At 40.7% G+C, this 20,504-nt stretch overlaps 1 protein-coding gene across 10 annotated transcripts in view; it reads left to right on the top strand.

Moving 5' to 3' along the window:
- SEMA5B (semaphorin 5B) overlaps window positions 1-20,504 on the top strand; it is a 347,589-nt gene that overhangs the window by 93,686 nt on the left and 233,399 nt on the right. For all 10 annotated transcript variants that reach the window (XM_081924848.1, XM_081924846.1, XM_081924845.1 and 7 more), the window contains one exon: window positions 11,509-11,569. The gene's annotated coding sequence lies outside the window, so the exon portion shown is untranslated. The remainder of the gene's footprint in view (window positions 1-11,508; window positions 11,570-20,504) is intronic.

Genomic DNA, 20,504 nt, shown 5'->3' with positions numbered 1-20,504 from the left:
GACTCCTATCACACAGTACTAAACTATGGTTAAGTGATAGGCTGAAAATGGGTTATTATGTTGGACTCCCAATATTTTTAAAAAGAATGATGTTTAGCTGTGCTGAAGGATAGCAACTGGAATTGTATCATATGGGTGGCTCCCTGGGTTGGTCAGTCAATATGCTTCCCATGTTAGAACATCAGCAGAATTTCTCTATCAGACTTGTCTAACTCAATGCCAGGTCTCTTGAGCATTGTAAGGGTTAGAAAGGATTTGTCTTAGGAGCTGTTAAGATTGGAACTAGTGACTTTTGGCTTTTTCGCATCTCCCCTGTGTGGTGAGCTGTTTGAACTTGGAAGTGTGTTCCTAGCAGTGAGCTTTGCATGACTTCTGCCTACTCAAGCTGGCATTGTTGTGTCCTTGACAGGAAGGGCTATGTAAAATTGGCTTGTTGGCCTGGGATCTTGCCTTAGCAATTACACCTCCTGGTTCTGGTGGATTTCTGTGTGTTCCTTGGCTCTTGGCTCACTTCTAATAATTGTGTATTGCTCACAGTATTTTTACAGTATTAGAGGGCGTGTTGTTTTTTTTAATCATTCTGGATGTAGAAAGGCAAATTTGCATGACTGCTCTGACGAGAACATGTTAGGAATGATAAAAAAAATTCATTGGCAAAACCAGGAACAAACTCAAAAGGTTTCTGCTGCCTGTCTTCTGGAAAGAGATTAGCCTTTCTTAGAGCATCAAGATTTCTTAGAGCATAAGCTTCATTGGAAAGATCACAGATCTAAAGATGTGGCTATGGATATGTAACTGATGTAGAAATATCAATAAGAGAATGAAAGAAAAGGATTTGACCTGAAATAACATGAAAGAGTAGTTCTCACTTTCAGCTCTACTGATGTCAAAGCAAAGTAGCTCTGTCTTCCTCATATTTTCTCCAGGGATCCGAATTTTCATCCTAAACTTCTAAATTACTCCAGCAGCTGTTTGGAAATTGTTTTCTATTCTAGCTGTCAGTCATTCCTGTACTCATCTTGATTATATTCTGTTCAGGCATCTGAGAATACTGCATAATCTGTCTTGATGGTACCCAGAGAAAACAATGTGAGCAGGGGTGTATTTGGTAGTCTGACGGGTACTCTGACGGGCATTTTGGCTAGAGACACCATTTTGGCTAAAGACACGCATCATGCAGGAATTACTTTTATTTACATGCTACTTCCAAGCGACAAAACTCTTTTGGGGGGATATGCACAGTATGTTCATCTCCCAGGGCACATCCCCATCCCTCATTAGCATTAAAAATGTTAGTCTTCCATGAGCCGAAAGGAAAATGCCTCTCAGCCACAGAAAACGCACTTGCTCCACAATGGAGTTCTCTGTATGATTCAGTCCTTTTTACAAAGGAGTGGAATTCCAAATAACTGAGCTCAAGGGAAGTGAAATTTGCTAGGACAAAGGCTGCTATTTGTGGATTGTTTAGCTCATGTTTATAAAGTCCCTCTCATAGTAACTGACCCACGGCTGATATTTTGTTGCAACAGTAGAGAAACCTTAGGTGCTCCCGATGGCTGCAAAAGTTCTTCGGATATGGTCTGATTTTACTTTTATTATTTTATGGCACTGTAATGAGTAGTTATGAGGTAGAACCTCTATTTTGCACAGCTGCCTCTCCTTCATGGGGTTTCTAGTTGTGTCCCATTTTTATATAATGCATTTTTTCTTTTGCTGCTTGACCTTTGAGAATAAGTATTTCACATTTTGCAGAAATCCAAATGCTGCAATCAGAATAAAGCACGCAAATCCCAAACAGCTTGTGGCAGAATGCATGTATTATTAATTGAAGGTGCAAAAGGAAGTCTGTTTTCAAGAGATGACAGAACTCCTGCCTTCCCAAACTATTCTTCCATCTAATTGAATCAACTTTATCTTGTAAGTTGGACAAACTTGGATCGCTTTAGGAGAGGAAATGAAAAAGCTTGGGCTCCAGGGAAGAGGGCTTCTTGTAATTCTTGATTTAGTGTTGCAGTGCATTTAAACTCTATTGCAGATTAATCTAACCAATAGAATCTGAAGCCAGACAACTGTCCCTGCAGAATTCTGGCTTGGAGCCCTGAAAGGTAAACCTATCAAGAGCACAAAATGTAGGTCCAGTGCTGCAAATCCTCAGTCTTGTCTAAATAGTCCCACTGAAATTGTCACAGGATTCCTCACACTTCGAACCTTCTTGGCTTTCATTTTCTTTCTCCTCCACAACTTTGTGTGTGAAATATCATTCTTCCTCTCCCCCCCCCCCCTTCCTTTGAATAGCGAGCTTTAGCTTTGCTCAGCATAAAGTAAGGGCCCTCCTTGATGGTTATCCAAATACACTAATATCTTTATTGAGAGGGATTCGTTTTGCCTGTCAAGTTCAGTTTATTATTATTACTATCTCTGACTTACGAGCTGATATCTTGGGGAAAACATGTTGCAAAGCAGAGTTTCTAAAACTTCCGGCAGCTGAGCTACACTCTCCCATCCTGGAGTTAAAATCGGTCTTTGTATGAAGCATCTAAGTCACACCTTGTGTGTGTGTGTTATAAGGGAGGCATAGGTGCCTGCTGTTCTACCAGACTTGGTAAGCCTATGAACTGGGATTTTGGTTCTTTGTCTTAGTGCCTCATCTCTTATGAGCATAATAATTATTTTGCTCACCGTGTAGCACCACAGATAGCCTTAATCCTTTTTGAAGACATAATGCATGTGTCTTTCCCCACCCCCTTATTATTCAAAGTGGGCAGTTAATGACTAAAGCTGCTCCACAGTTATGTATTTCCACTTAAATATACAGAACTTCTGGGGGCTGGATAGACCTGATATTTGGTCTCATGGTAGCTTAGTGGAAGAGTACCATAACTAGTTTGCATGCAATGGTCCTTGGTTCAGCCCCTGGCATCTCCAAGGGGGGGGGGGAGTCTGTCTGAAAGCTTGGAGAGCTGCTGCCAGTCAGTAGGCAATACTGAGTGTTTTGCCTTGGTATAAGGAAGATTCTTACGTTGCCTAGTATTTCTACAGGATGTTTCATATATTATATGGCTGCCAATATGAATCTGACTACTCAACAGAAAGTTGTAGCCACTCCTGATTCCTTAATGAGTGCAACTACACAAGATGTTTTTGTGCTTGCTCTTTTTGAATCCACACTTTAATGTTACTAAATGTACAACACAAGATATAACGCTTGAAGTGACTCATTTTCTTTTGAATCCTATTGTTTTCATGCAAACGCAAGGAGAACAATTTGCCATGTAGGTTATTTTGTATTGACCCCTATTCTCACTTTCAGAACTACCTTGAAGTATTTTTTTTTTTAGAAAAACAGCCTAACAAACATTCATCCCTAGTAATGAATTACCATATGGATACATCTTGTAAAGAGATTATCTCCATTCATTTCTTCTTATAAAGTTCTCAGAAGGGAAAGCATCGTCCCAATGCACAGAAGCAATTTTTCTTTTCAATGGATCCTGTGACTCAAATCTAAAAACCTCTGCTCTCTGAGGAATGCTTTCCAAATGTTTACTTACTTCTTGATTCCTGATAGACAGTTTTTGTTTTCAAAAAAGAAAAATCAGGTGAGCTGCTGCTTTTGAAAGTTATACTGCTTTATATTGTTTGAAAGATGGGTAGCACTGATTAACCTAACAGCCTGCATTTTCTCTGCAGGATTAATATTGTTTCACCTTTTCTTCTTCAGATTTTCAGCCCTACCAATAGGCAAAGTAAGGCAGCTACCTGAGGTGGCAATATGCTGGGTAGGCATGTGCTGGGGTAGGAAGTGGTAGGTCATTCCATGTCATGTCAGCATGGTCATGTCACCCACCATCTCAGATTTTGGTGAAATTTAGTGTACACCCTTCCCTTATGGTTGAAAGAAACCCTCTTAAATTCTTCCCCTCTGTCTCAAATGGTTTTAATTTTATAGCACTCCAAACATTCCAAACAATTTTATAGCAATGCCTGTCCCTCTTAAAAACCTTGGCACATGTACATTTTATTTTTTCCCCTCCATAACCAAGTATGAGATCTCTTTGAAATCTTACACAGAGCTCAATAAGAGGAGGAGGATTTCAGGAAAAAATACACCAGCACTCAAAAGATTTTATAAATGCCTTTTTTTTTTAATAAATGTGCTTTTTGGGGCGGAAAACCTAGGTTTAGAAAACCTCAATTTTCAGTGTTTGGGTATGATGGAACCCAAAGTTTTTGATGTTGATAATTATTGCAAAGACATGCTCTTTCTCGACAAAGAATGAAATTTATGGGTTTTTTATTCCTTGTAACGAAAATGTTACGCTTTTTGGACATTGGGGGGGGGGATGGCTACTCGGTACAACTTTCCTACAATCCATAGCTGTAATAAAAAAAATTAATGAAACAAAGTTGTTCATCATAAAAATTAACATAATATTGGTTATTGTAAGTTTTTTCCAAAACACCTTTTCCTTCACAGAAAGACATAATATCTAAGTGGGTAGAATGGAGCGTGGTCCTGTCTTCCCGCCCCCCTTAAAGAAAGCAAACGCGTTGGCTGTGAAATGATTCAAGGACTGGGGGTTTTAGGCAAGACTGCAGGCAAGATGGAGCCATGACCACCAAGCACCTTGGCATCTTACCTACTATTAATGCAACTGTTGATCATTCTACATTCTAAATTATGCCCTTGCTGAGCTTTTTGAGTAGATTAGCCAGCTAGCTGACTGGTTGCTAGTTTCTCCAAGGAGGAGTAGGGCAACCAGGTTATTGGAATTATAGTGAATGCCCATGGAAGGTATTGATTTGGAAAGATGAAGGTTGTCCCTTTAGGACAGGAAAAAGGGTCTTAGGATGATATTTGTAGTGAGTGGGTCTGATGGAGGAGCAAGCCCTCTCCCCATTTCAGCTCTGCCCTAGGCACAAATAAAAGAACCTGGTTTATGAGCGTGCGATAAAATAAATCTTACCAAAAACTTAACTAGTGACTGGGGTGAGTTTTCTGATCAGGCACAGCATTTATTGTCTTCTGTGATGTTTTTATTGTGCCCTTGCTTCTAATTGGATGTGGGGGGATTGGTTTTACACAGCACCCTCTTGCATAACTTGGCTACATGCCTCATAGCCTCCCTTGTGAAACTGTGTTCCTCAAAAATGGACAAAAAAAATCTTATCAGTTGTGTTTCACATAAATAGAAGAATTGTTTTGGTTGTGCGATTCCTTTTCATCGCTCTTTTGCACAGATTAGCCATGTTTAGTAGTATGAAATTGTCACTTAATCAGTTCATCAGGGAGTTCTCTACTGCAGAAGTGACAGAATCAACGTGGAACTGTTTGACAGGGGGAAGGTTCCTAATGAGAGAAGAAGGTGGGGGGTAAAGGAGTTCTCTGACACTTATATTTTGAAATATAACTGAGGCGTGATTTATCTCCCTTTGCCAGTGTCTGCTACCAATGTTCAATTTACATTAATAGCTGTGGAAATGACAGTTTTTACTGTCGTATGCATTGGCTTGTTATTAAGGCTATGCCTGATTTGACAGGACAATTTTTCTATTATTGTTATTACTCATAATACACACACACACACACACACACTTTACACATCAACTGCCTCATCTGATCACCTTTGACATGTCAGACTAGTTAATTTACGCATAATCATATTTTGGGTTTTAATTCTCACAACATCAAACACCCACAAGGAGAAACAAATTAACACTTAACCAAGGATGCATTTAAGAAAAGGCAAAGCAAGAGAGAGAAAGAGAGAGAGAGAGAAATTATCATTTTAGAACTGGGTGTCTGCTTGCATTCCTATTTTTTGTGGATGAGTTATTTATTTATTTCAGAGCTGCTGGCAGATTGTATTTGCTCTCCAAATAAGTTTGCCTCAGTGGTATTTTTATTGTTCCCGTAATTGAGTGTGCTGAAGAAAAGGGCTCTCCCCAAGTTTACCACATCCGTTCTAGCCAAGTATAACATGAGTGTGATTTATGGGAAGACAACAACCTTGGATCTCATTCAATCACATCATCAGTTTTAAGCTGGCTGCCTAATAAGTAGCAGGCTTTCTCCTCCCTCCTCCTTCACCCCCCTGGCCCCCTTATATGACTTTGTCTCCAGATGGTTTGGCGTGTTACCCAGCACGGCGACAATATTTTTTCCATTTCTCATCACTTTTGTTGCAAAAGCATCTTTCTTGCTTTGTGTGAAAGTGTTACAAAGAAAGGGGTTTGGGGAGCCAAGACCTGTCTTTGGGCTTTCACTGGTATCTAAGGAACCGTCTCAGATACGCGGGCTAGAAAGCAAGGCCTTGTGTCAACTTATGTTTTATGCAAAGATGCCCATCCAATTCATGAAAGATGCCGTAGAGTTCATAAGGAAGGTGACTTAGCTCCCAGTGTAAAATGGAACATTACTGCTTTGGTGGGAAGGGGGAGGGGAAATAACACCGACTCATTTGCATATTTATTTATCTTTGTGATTTTTCTCCCACCACATAGCTTCAAAGAGGTGACTAAAAAGCTATAAAAGGAAATTCAAAAGATCAAATAACATATACAACTCATTAGAAAAGCGTCTATAACAATTGATGGCACAAAAGCAGCAAAACAGATCCAATAATGTTTTGGTGGTGCCTGAGGAAAAATCAATAGGTTTTCCAGATGTTTGCCAGGATTTGCTGGTTGTTACCAGTTGCTTAAATATTAATACAACATGGCCTATGAAACCTTTCTGGTTGAAGGCACATGTCAGAAAGTTTTTCCTGATGTTTAGTCAGAATCTCCTTTCTTGTAACTTGAAGCCATTGGTTTGGGTCCTAGTCTCCGGAACAGGAGAAAAGAAGCTTGCTCAGCCCTTCATGTGACAGACCTTTAGTATATCTCCTCTTTTCAAGGTTAAACATACTCAATTCCTTCGAGCGTTCCTCATAAGGCTTGGTTTCCAGACCCTTGGTCGTCTTGGTTGCCTTCGTCTGCACACATTCCAGCTTGTCAATATCATCCTTAAATTGTGGCATCTAGAACTGGACACAGGACTCAGGTGTGGTGTCACCAAGGCAAAATAGAGTGGTACTATTCCTTCCCTTGATCTGGACTCTACACTTCTGTTGATGCAGCCTAAAATATCATTAGCTTTTTTGCAGCTGCATCACACTGTTGGCTGATGTTAAACTTGTGGTCTGCTAAGACTCCTGGATCTTTTTCACACATACTACTGGCAAGCCAGGTGCCCCCCCCATCTTATATTTGTGCACCTGGTTATTCTTGCCTAGATACAGAACTTTACATTAGTCCTTATATGATTTTGGGAGTTAGGGCCCAGTTCTCCAATCTGTTAAAGTCATCTTGAATCACAATTCTGTCTTCGGTTACATTGGCCACCCTTCCAGGTTTGGTGTCATCTGCAAATTTGAAGAGCATCCCCTCAATACCTTCATCTAAGTCATTGATAAAGATGTTGAACAACTGCTGGCCCAGGTCAGAACTCTGTGGTCCCCCATGTGTCACTTTTTCCAGAATGATGAGGAACTGTTAGTAAGCATTCTCACTGGTTCTCACTGGCATTCTCAGCTGGCTCAGTCAACCAACTACAAATCCACCTAAGTGACTTTGTCCAGCCCACATTTTACTAGCTTCTCTGCAAGAATATATTGGGGGACATGGTCAAAAGCCTTACTGAAATCAAGATACACTATGTGCAGGGATTCCGTTGATCCACCAAGCTGGTACCTCTATGAAGAAAAGAAATGAGATTCATCTTTGAAGGATCCATGAATGTATGGCTGCAAAACATACCCATTAGGGAGAGTGCTCTAACTAGATCTATGTTGCCAAAATAGCCATGGTCTTTCTCTGCACAAGTGTTCTCTTTGTGATGGATATCAAAACCAGACATATAAAACCACTCTGAATTGCGCTTTTTCTTGAAAGCAGTGCACTTTTTCCTGTTTCTGGGGCCTTCGTTTGCTTTAGGGGTGGGCAAAGATCACGACTGAGATTTTCAGAGCCATATGTTGCCATAGTTTTTTTTACTTGTTTTTTACTTGAAGCTTCTCTTTTTCTCTAACCAGAAAGCAAAAAGTCACCGAGCCAGATGATGTTCTTGCATTCAGTGGCACTTCACGATTATTCAATATTCAAATAGTAACAGTGAGAAGCTGTGCGTGGGGTAAGGGATTATTCTACTTTAGTAGGAGTGTTACAATCTGTTACTTTGGAAATAGTTCATTGTTGTTCGCCTAAATGTTGTGTCCCAAACCAATTAATGCTAAACCACTGAATAATTTCAGTGAATTCATCCCTTGTTTCTTTCTCATCCTCTACTTATCCTTTTCTTATCTGGTATGTCTTTTGATGTTTCGAGCCAGAAACTGTCACATTTAAGTAAAATAATTTACTTAGTTGGCATAGTACTAGGAGCAGTAGGAGTAGGATGTATGACTGTTGGGGAATTTCCATATTATAAATGTTTAATAATAATACATCAGAGTCTCAGTGTCTTGTCTGTCTGTCTACTATAGCTGTTAGTTTGTAGAGCTTTCAAAAGAAAAGACCCAGAACCTATGGAAGGCTTTGGTGCACATGTGTGTTTCAACTGGGGCTTTCAGCGCCTAACTGCAACACTTTATATATCACCTGACACACTGAGCTACATTTCTCAAAGGTGCTGCTTGGCTGTAATCCAAGCATTGCCGTTTGACTGAGCTACTCATGGGTCCATGGGCCAATTAATTCCACCAGGCCTTAAGCAGAGGAGGAAAATTGGTGGTCTCCAGATGTTCTGGACTTCATCTCTCATCTATCCCAGGCAAGGGTGGCAGGAGTTACACTTGTGTGATATCTGGAGGGCCACAAGTAAACAGTATATGAGGGTCACCTTGTAGCCTATTTTATGAGCAGCTTCTCTTAATGTGAGAGGTTCCTGCCAGAGTAAGCTTCTGCCCTCTTTCCATGCACATTTGGAATGTGACCTCTTGGATTCCTCTACCTGCTTCTTCCGGACTTCTTGAACTTTGATCATTGCTTTTGGAACTTTACTTTTTGCCTGCCTTGGATTACACTATGTTCCTTTGGCTGCTTTGCCCTGGGCTAACCCCGTGCAGAGGAGGACCTTCAGTAATCCCAGCTTTCCTGAAGACACCCTAGAAAAATGCTGAAAGTGGGCGTGTTGTTGTTGGTTGCTGTTAGCATCTGTGTGCCTCAAGAGACAATGGACCTGCTGTGGATCCAGAGTCTGGTAACTCATACTGCTGCCTCCCACATTGTTTTTGCTGAGTTAGCAGCACCAAAGCGATGTCTCTGGGGTGAAAGCCTGGGGTGTGTATATGGAGGCCCTGGGCTGCTCAGAGGACAAGATCTCCCTCTTGGCCTTGTTGATATGATCCAAAGTAAAGCATAGGAATGCATTTGGCAGCGGCTTGGCTGCAGGAGTTGCTGGAAGGAGGTGTATGGTTTCAAAATTAAAAGTAGGTTGTATGTTGCAGACTCTGGTTGGAAGGTAGACATTGACTCTGCAAAGACTGAAGGCTCCGGGAAGCTTACATATGCCCATATCTAGGTGCTACTAGACATCAGCTAAGACATTTTATTTAAATTGCCCTTTGGACAATGATGAATCCTACTCTGTTTCATCTGCTTTGTATATGAATTATTTTAACTGCAAGTTTGTTTTGTTCACATTGTACAGTTCTATTGATGTGAGCACCTTGTGGTAGGTAAACTGCCTGAGAGATCAAGCACAATTATAGACTCACAGAAAATTACAGCAGCTTCTCTGCACTTCAGGCTTGTATCTATATCAAAGAGTCAGCAGAATCATGTGATGCTTAAAGTGCAGGTGGAAAATTTTACATTCTAAAAGTTCCCCTGTGTAAAGAAAACCAAAACAAAACCTGTTCATAGAAAAATAGCACACTGGAGACCAGCCTAGGCTAGAACCTTTCTTTTCCTAAAGCAAGCTTTCTGTGGGCAGGGAATTTTTGGTGTGGGGCAACATTCAGATGTACTATCACACCCCAACCTGGATTCTAATACTCTGTTCTCCAAGTACAATCTCATTTGAAAAATTGGAGGCCCTTGGTAAACTGAGCTGCAATGCAGGCTGTGTTTGCTCCTTGAATGGTCATCAGAGAGTTTCACATTTTTCTCAGATTTGTTTATTCCTTAAGATTATTTGCCAAGTGCTTTGAATCACCGTTGAGAACGCGATGAAATTCTAAATGAGCTGTGTTTGGTTGAGTTGGATACAATACAAAGGTCACATATGTTTCTGTTTCCTGTGTGGAGGAAGATAACTCTCTAAGAATTAGATGTTGAGAATGAATGTGCATGTTAACTAATTTGTATTTTTCTGCAGAACAAACCACGGCATGTAACCACAGTTTGATGTGTGCTAGAAACTTTCCAGCAAGTAACATGTTGGCCAAAAGCTAGAACAGCAAGCTTCCAAATGAATTGAGCTTATTTCTTACAGTCTGTTCTGCACAGTCCTTCAGATAAGAATCCCAGAACTCACATTTTATCTGGGCTGGGGGAGCCAGTGGCCCTCTATATGATGTTGGCCTCTCAACTCCCTTTAGCCCCACCAACAATGGCCATAAAATGGGGCTGGTTTGAGATGTAACTGCCGCGCTACATCTGGAAGGCCACAGGGTCCCCACCTTTGATTTATTTGTTCAAACAACAGTCTGCAGTGTGTGATATAAAGTCTCTTGCATCCTAGGAAATTTAGTATGTAGGGTTGTGGATTTTATAGTTCCATACAGGGACACAGTGACCCAAGGTCTGCAAGAGTTCTTATAGGCAGGGATCATTATCTCATGGTAACTATCTCTGTTGAACCCTTAGACAGGAGAAGGAAGAACACAGACACAGTGATAGAGGAAGTTCTACCGTGTTTTCCCTAGTTTGTGAAGTTGCCTAGTGTTGGATGTGTCTGAAGTCAAAGCAAAATTAATGTAGGATTGGAAATGAGTGTCTGGAAATACTTTACTGGAGAAAGGGAAACTTCCTAGAAACTCACAAATAACTGCCATTTATTGTATATCTGTGATTTATAAATTCCAAGACATTCCCCCTGTTTACCAGGAACCTAGTATTTTCCAATACAGTACTTGTCTCTGGTACAAAAGAAATTTGCTCCCATTTTGCTTTTGAGGTTTTTTTGGGGGTGCCTTATTAAAAACATGTTGTGTGCATTTTTTGCAGTAGAGTTGTCATTTTCCCAAGTTCCAGCTTCATCTGCTCTTAGATTAAACTTGTGCGTTAAAGGTGGAGACATCTTGGCTGTAGACGGTTTGGCATGCTTCAGCGCCAAGACACCATGCAACACACCATCAGGAAGAGACAGTTGATTGAAGAATGGCTAAGCTTTCAGAATAGAATTGTGTCTCTGTTTCCATTTGCTAAATGTTGGAGGAGAATGACATAACATACATTTCATTTTTACTCTGTTCTGCTATTTTTAGCATTCTTTATTTTCGTTGTGCTTTTCTTTTCTTGCAGGTTGCAACAGGATTACAAGAGAGCACGGACCTCGAAATGACACGCTAGTGATGCAAAGGCAGTGAGTATTTTGAGAAAACCAGTTTTCTATTTTTAAAACTGTAATGACACCCTTTCTAGATTTCGACTTTTGTTTCCCAATCCTTTGACTTAGGTTCTGTTTAGATGGTAGTTTCTTCCACAGATGGTTTGCTGTTACAAGAAATCTGAAGCAGTGGAGAAGAACCCAAATAAGTGGCTGGGGGGGGGGGTAAAGTTTGTGCTTTTGTATTGTGTCATTCATAAACTCCTAGGTCTGCTATTGTGTGAACTGGGAGGGATTAGCACAGAAATCTCTTTGGTTTCAGTTTAACTGTAGATGTCTCATATGCTTTGTTGTAAGGGGCTGCCTAAGGCAAACAAGATCTCTTCTGTCTCTCCACCCCCACTGTCCTGATATTCCACATATTGAAGTTGCTTAGATTGGCTATTGTATCTGAGGACAGCAGGTTAGTTATGGGGGTGTAGATCAGGTTGTGTTGTATATATAGCTGCATCCTCCCAAAGAAAGGAACACATGCTGTCTCGCAGCATTTGCCACCTGAAGCAGTCTCCTTATTGCTTAATTGTAGGGCTGGCCTTGTTCATTGTGTCTCACACCTGCGTACAATTAAAAGGCTCTGTTTGGAACCAGTGATAGGCAGTGGAATTTTTGGATGACCACATGATATCTACCAGTAAAGGGCATAGTCATGTGATCAATGTATCCAAATGACTTAACTCTTCCCAAGGTTCATGCACAGTTATTAAATGGATGCTGAGGACCCAAATCATGGATTGTATGTGAACAGAGTATCAGACATGTTCTTTCTTCAGTTTCATCCCTTTTAAATCAGAACCAGTGAAGGTCCTGTGTGAGTGTCTGGAGGCGGTTGGAGATGGATGGTGGCTAACAGATTAAGGTTGAATCCTGACAAGACAGAAATACTGTTTTGGGGGGACAGTGGATGGGCAGGTGTGGAGAACTCCCTGGTCCTGAATCGGGTAACTGTGCCCCTGAAGGACCAGGTGCTCAGCCTGGGAGTCATTTTGGACTCACAGCTGTCCATGGAGACTCAGGTCAGTTCTGTTTCCAGGGCAGCTGTCTACCAGCTTCATCTGGTATGCAGGTTGAGACCCTACCTGCCCGTGGACTGCGCTCTACGTGGGGCTACCTTTGAAGGTGACTCGGAAACTACAACTAATCCATAATGCAGCAGCTAGACTGGTGACTGGGAGTGGCCACCAAGACCATATAACACTGGTCCTGAAAGACCTAAGTTTTTAATGTTTGATGCATTTATTGTGGTTTTAGTATTCTATTGGGAGCCACCCAGAGTGGCTGGGGGAACCCAGCCAGATGGGCGGGGTATAAATAAATCATCATCATCATCATTATTATTAGGTGGGGTATACATAATAAATTAGCATCATCATCATCATCATCATCTCATCTCTGACTCCACCCATTTCTCAGCTGCCTTCATTATTCTGTCTCTGACATTCCTCTTATTCCTGCTCACCTGTTTTTCTGCTCACTCTTTCTCTCTTTCCACATGTTACCAAGGCAGCAGAGCCTGAGGATTAGAACCAATGATATTCACCTCTTCTGGTTCTTTGACACCAGTGTACACTAGTGGCTACAATGGGATGCATTCCCACCCACCTGCCCAGGTTGTTTGTGATTTCAGAACAATTGAGTTGCAGCAAGATGCCTCACCACTACATTATAGAAATCAAGTAGGATTTAATTAATTCTGCCATTTATAGCTAGTGCCTCATTAAGTCAGGTAGGGTCAAGAATATTTACATGGATGCTCAGCGATATCTTATGGACTGTCCTTGGAGTTTTATGTAATCCAAAGCTTGGATGTATAGTAAGACTTTGATATTTGGTTTGGTTTTGAATGTAGTTTGGGGTTCTCATTGGTTTGTTAAATTTTAATTGAATGTGACATGTTTAATTTGTCATTACCTACTCTTGGCTTATGGAATGTAGGTGGGGCTATCCGTTTAGATAACCAATTAATAAATCACCACCTCTCCAATTAATATGCATGAATTAAGTGGTTGATTATATATTTTAGTCAGTTTATCCCCCAGTGTGTTTTACTGTGCTGCTTACTTAATGTACTCATTGGATCTCTATTTAGTTCACTCAAGAACTCAGTACAGTCAATATCTTGTAATGAAAAACTCATCGATTCCACCTTTTATTTTAGTCCCGGTTGATGGCTTTCATCAGGAGCTATCAGATAACTCAATCACTGGCCCATTGAAAATTGTGCTTTAATCAATGGGTGAGACCATTTTGCTTAAGGGAGACTTTGGAAAAGTCACAAGGAAAGAACACAATAGGGGGAGAACTGGAAATACAAATAATGCTGTAATTGAATCCTTTTGCCAGCATTTCAGACCTTGTGTTGATTTTTATTGTCTCCCCAGAGTAATACACTAATTCCTCAGCCACTTCCACAGTTAAGTAGAAACTGAAGTCATGAACTTGCAGATGCTTCACTTGTAAGAGTGCCTATTGTCTACATCCAGGGAAGAAGTGATTTTTTAGGTCTTGATCACTTCAGAAGCCATGTGCGTGGGAAGATTGGGCTTATTTTGTAGTCACTCACAGCACACAGTAATTTGGCTGCTCCTGTCTGAATCAGTATCTTACACCATATGACGCACATTCATCTTGACTCTATGATATTCAATGTTAATTATACCCACTCATTGAAATCAATGAAGTTATGTCCTTTGAGTTCAGTGCATCTATCCTGAGTATTACTTAGTTGGATACTCAGTTTCTTCAGTTATTGGAGATTGCAATAATTTTGAAAGAAGAAAAAGAGTAATTCTCAATGACAGTCTCGCAGCTGTGGAAATCCTTCACTACTGAGATCAGACTATCCCCCACATTATATCTGTCCAGATGGCAACTCAGTACTATTTGTTCAAACAGGCCTATGGAGCACAATAAGAGTGACATCATTTGTATTTTTCTTTGGACTTGTATTTAATGCTCACTTCTGATGTACTTTTGTTTTGTTTTTAATACTGTGTCTTTGCTGTTAGCTGCTCTGGGTTCTCCTGAGAGTAATGATGAGATATAAGGAACAACACAATTACTTGCAGTTTTTGTGAGGTAAAAGCCAGAAATATAAACATGTAGAACATTTTCAGTGGTGGGGCTAAAAGCAACTTCGTGTTGGCACGGACATGAGTCTGTGGCCAACAAGGGCAGGATTTTGCAAGTCAAGCTTACAGTGACATTTTAAAATGTTGTGATGATGGTACTCCCAAACTTTGTTTCTTTTCCAAGTGTAGAGATCTAAAGATGGTCTTGAATTGATAAACACTGCTTTCCATACATTAGTTATCCACATATCTCCATGTCCATGGAAACACATAAAATACAGGGTTGGATTTTTTTTGATAAACAAAGGTGGTTGAAGTGTTTTTGAATGTTTCGCAGAACACTGAGATACAGAAAACACTTCTGTATAATGGAATAGCAGAAGGAGGTAATAATTTAGGGTTTTATCCAATGGTATTTGTCTAGTGATGGAAAACCCTTCAGTCCGATGTGACTTCCATCATTGGATCCAGGAAGGAAGGTGACGTTTTGCATATTCATTCTACACCTGCACCTCCCCCCCTTCGGCCTGTACTTGAGGGTTGTGAGACAGCATGGAAAGTGGTGTGCTAGGCTTCCAATGCGGAGGTGAATTGGCTAAAATAGTCTCCCTCCCGGTTCTACTGATGGGAGCCTCTGCTGGATCAAAGAGTTTTTCACCAGCAGAAGGACACCACTGAATACAACTCATTGTATATGCACAGAATTTGATCCACAATCATCATTCTCTGACACCTACTTCCTAAATAAAATAACAACTGAGGTAATTACAACATTTGCTAAATTGATATCTACTGTTCCATCTGTATCACAATTATCTTTTAATCTGTATGTGTGATTACTTAAACAAAATACAAGCTTCTAAATGAATATTCATTAAACACACCCTATGGCTCATTTCCCTGATGGGTATTTTAAAGATTATGCACTCAAAACATTTTTAAAAGCACAAAAATTACTTGCCCTGTGGAATCAAAACAAGTAAAGTTTGGGCCTTTTTCTTGCAGAAACCCGTTTCTGGTTTTCAGTACCACATTGTATGGGGAAAAAATATTAATAAAATAGTAGACTTGGTTGTGGTTTATTCATGGTAAAGGAGGAAGAGGAATGAAATGGTAGGGATCACAATATCGTATGTTGCTGTTTTTGGAAAGTATGTTTTCCTCCTTCAGGTAAATTTGTACCAGAAACTACAGATTAAATCAGAATTACATTGGCATGGCTAACATAAAAATCTAAAGGTAAAGCACCCCTGACAGTTAGGTTCAGTTGCAAACGACTCTGGGGTTGCGGTACTCATCTCGCTTTACTGGCCAAGGGAGCCGGCGTACAGCTTCTGGGTCATGTGGCCAGCATGACTAAGCTGCTTCTGGCGAACCAGAGCAGTGCACGGAAACGCTGTTTACCTTCCCGCCGGAGCGGTACCTATTTATCTACTTTCACTTTGACGTGCTTTTGAACTGTTAGGTTGGCAGGAGCTCACCCCATCGCAGGGATTCGAACCGCCAACCTTTCGATCAGCAAGCCCAAGGCTTAGTGGTTTACACCACAGCGGCACCCGCGTCCCATATGGCTAACATAGATAGAACTATATGGGAACCAGTGCCATACAATTAACTAGTTGATCCTTGGAACTGTAGAGCAGCTATTTTGAGGGTCTTTTTGTGCCATAATATCCCCATCCTATAAATTGAATGTGTGAATTGGCCGTTAGTTCACTAACATCTGCTGAGTTGTAACTGACCTATAACAGCCCATCAGAACACTTTTTATATTACCAGTAAGACTTCTTAAAATATATTTACTTGAAAGGTCAACTCTATGCCATTTACTAGAAGAGTAATTCATTGGATAATATTTTATGAGGTTCTAAAGATTGGGAGGAATTGAAGAGTACTCATTATTTTCCAAGATGTATTTTTGAAGCAAGAATCAAGGAAATCCTATCCTATCCTAAACATTTCAGTGCTTATTTGAGATGTGTCATACATGAGTTTGAACTACATCTTCAGTGAGTTGTGTAGCTATACATTTACACACACACAATGGGAGTAGATGATAAACCCTGATGATAAAATTAAGATTTTTTAAAAAAGAAATAGTGCAAAACTTGCTTATCGGAAAGAAAAGGCTGTTGCAACTCACAGATGTTTAGTTTTTAAGGGAGCTTTTTTTTGAGAGAGAGACAATTGCTGGAGCCAAATCACATCCCTGCATTTTTAGGCACTGTCCTATTGTCTCAGAAGAATCAAAGTTGTGAAAAAATGACTTTTTCTGATATTGATGAAGCTTTAGAAGGATTTGGCAATCACTTCAGTCAGAACTACACAAGATAAAGTAAAGCATTCTGCAGTGCAGATGTTGCTGGCTGCTGTGGACAAAAGTCAGTAATAGGCTCTTGAACTAAACAGGGATGCAGGTTTCATCAAGTATTCTCTCCCTCCCCCTTAAGTTATGCAGCTGTGAGGAAACTGTGGGAAGTTGTCGTGAAACACAAGTAGCAAGCTTAGGGCTAGTTAATGCATGAAGGGGTTAAGAGCATAGAATTGTATTCCTAGACTCAGCTAGGTCATGCCGCTCACCTAGAAGGAAGGAAGTTAAGTTTCCTCCTTTGTTCATTTTCTTTCACCATGTGATGTGCTTGCTTGCTTTTAGCTCAGACTGCATACTTGGAGGTATTTCACTATATTTTGTATCCCAAGTTTTTTGCCCGTGTTTACTTTCTGTTGTATGGATAAATGCATGAAGCTGACCTTTGGAACAATGTTAGTAAAACATTTTAAACTTACTAAGGTGTGTGGTCTGTTCAATGCTAAGAAGGGTAGGATCAGGGAAGCTCTGGTAATGGGCTAAATGTGATATTAAAAGCTTTAACAGCCTAAATCACACTGCTCCCTGCTTTTGTGACTTTTTAACTCTGCTGGGGGTTCTCCCTATCCCTCTCTATCTATCCACTCCACAGAAAAACACTTTCCCTCATTTTGGTAATCTTTTAGGGATCACACAAATAAGTGAAAATTTTCACATCTGGAGTACTTTTATATAAAGTCCTAAGTTTTAATTATGTTGTAGTCTGCCATTATGTGATATTTGATCATTAGAGTATGGTGAATTCACACCTGCATGTTTAGTCTTTGATGACTGCTACATCAAATGCTGATTTTTCTTTCTCTTCAACTACGGTTGCAGAGCAAATCCAGCTAGAGCTTCTATATCATTTGACACAGATAGCATAATGCTTTTCTGTGGAGAAAATTCACACTTCAGATGCAAGTTGAATTATGTACATGAATGTGTGAATCAGCTTTTAGTAGCCTTGTTACTCTGTGACTCTGCTATTAAATTCTTATTTTTAGTCACTTTTATGCGCCATCCCAGGACACAGATATTTCCTGCTGTCTGTTTTCAGATGCAACAGGCCATACAAGGTTTGTGTACCATTAAACCACTCAAGATTTTGTTTTTCCTGATCCGTGCGTAGCAACATCATTAACACAGGCAAATTACCACACTTCATTGTACTGTCTCCATGGTACATTAAAAGCCTTTCCTCATTGGTAAAATTGGCCTATTCTTCTGTAAAATGAGGTGTCCATTGGCAGTTCTTTGGCAAGTTGCACAGACTGTTAAATGAAAGGGAAAGTGACTTAATGTGGGAAAAGAAATTAAATGTGACAAGTGCAAAGGAAGATATCAGAGAACTGATGACTAAAGTCTCCACTTATTCCTGTGAGTGTGTGCAGGCATGCACTCTCTCTCTCTCTCTCTCTCTCTCTCTCTCTCTCTCTCTCTCTCTCTCACACACACACACACACACACACACACACAGAGAGAGAGAGAGAGAGAGAGAGAGAGAGAGAGAGAGAGAGAGAATATTTGTTTTATTGATGATATTTCCATTGGGAATAATTAATGCATTTGCCAGACATTTTGGGAGAAATGTTTATATGAACCAAGCATTCTTTTAATTTCTAGATTTGGTCTCCCACCCCCTTGCTAGCTAGTTGTTTATTTTTATAGCCCTGTAAATAGCCACCTTAGCTTTGTGCTTTGGGGCTGGCCCAGCCCTGGAAAATGTTGCTGCATTTTACAAATAGTTTTTCAATATCCTGGGATATTGGTCTCCATCCATGAGCTAAAAGAAATGTGGTTCTTCCCCCCCCACACTTTAGCTGCAGATGTTTTGAGAACTGCTGGGTGAAAAGTGATAACTCAGCCCATCACCTGTGAGCCCCGAGTGATTTCATGGAGAAATTGGCAAGAGAAGGCTTTCCGAGTTAATCAGCAATGTCACACATACAGGTGTGAGCAAGCAATCACTGCAAAAAGATCTAAGTAGGAGAAAGTTTTGAGTAGTTTAGTGACAATTGAAGGCTTCTCAGAAAAGAATGCTCCCTGATCTGGCTGTGAGCCATATGCATGTGAATGCAGGCTTCGGCTTGTGTACCCCAAAGCTGGATGGGGAATCAGTTGCACCATGTGCGATTCCCCAACCCAGCCCAACAGCAAGGGTTGTGCACACAGCCCTATTTGAGAAGTGGAACTCCTGCCAATTGGCTCTTTGGAAGGGTGTGTTGTGTGTGCGCAACAGCTGGTTGAGGGTTTCTCGCCTTACAAAGTTATCCTCCAGGGTTCCCTGAATGCTCTCCTGTTCCTATTTTTTGGTCTTAATTCATGTTCGAGGGGGAACCAGCAGTAGTAGTTTAAAACAACAATGAAAAAAACAAAACCTTTAATTGTGAGAGGGTTTACCTTTTTAAAATCCTGCCGACTTCTATATTTGCACCAACTGTTGCCGCTTCAGCGTCGGTTTTTCCTTCTAATTACTATGTTCTCTTCCTGGATTAGTCATGCGGGTGCTCCCTGTGAAATTAGGACTCATGCAGTAAATGGGATGACAACATGATGCTGCGCAACCATTCATGTTCGTTTGTGCTGAGTTCAGTGAGGGTAAATTAAGCCAATAGAGAGTGCTGAGTGAAACACAGAAGGGGGCTGCCCAAAATGTTGATGATGAATATTGCTGCTCGTGCAAAACCCTGGCTGATCCACATGCATTTTGTTGAATTGGAAGTTTCGGCTGGAACCATGGAGTGAGTGTAAAGGGAAGAAAAGAGGTATGGTACTTCCACTCCCCTCCCCTGGAAACCCCCCATCTGAATTTTTCCATAAACATATTGTGCTCTTATTTGAGAAAAAGATGAGATATTTTGGTTCAATGTTTTCATTTTTTAAAAAAACAACAACACGTTATAGTTTCTGCTAGAGATTCTTAATACAGTATTAGAAATAGAGGAAACTGCCTTATATCAAGGCAGACCATTGGTACACTTAGCTCATTATTGTCAACACTGACAGGCAGGGAATATTTTCCAGCCTTAATTGGAGATGCTGGGGATTGAACCTTAGACCTTCTGCATGCAAAGCAGATGCTCTACCACTGAGCTGTTGCCCTCCCCCAAGAGACTGCAGTGTCCCATGTTCCTGTGAGAATAATCTCAAAAGAAACTACTCTGTTTAAAGGTTCGCCAAGGTGTTTTAGTTCTTACTTTTCATGCTAGCGAATGTACATGCAGACTAGCTGCTTGGCTTTGAGGAGATACAGCTGCTCTGCAGAATCTGCAGCTGGCAGGGACTTCCATAAATAATTTAGGGTGATGTTATGTATCCAGTGAGATCCCACAGTTGAAACGTTGTGATGTTAATTACTGATGCATGGCTTAATTACATCACGGACATGTGGCAAGCGATGTAGCATGGGCCAGGACGGCAAATCAGGGAATGTGCAGATGATTACACCATTGGGTTGCAGGCACTAATTTGAAACAAATTGGAAAACCGCTTG

Source organism: Podarcis melisellensis (assembly GCF_964234715.1).
Source record: "Podarcis melisellensis genome assembly, chromosome: 1".
Taxonomy (NCBI): Eukaryota; Metazoa; Chordata; class Lepidosauria; order Squamata; family Lacertidae; genus Podarcis; species Podarcis melisellensis.
This window is presented reverse-complemented; position numbering and strand designations above follow the sequence as displayed.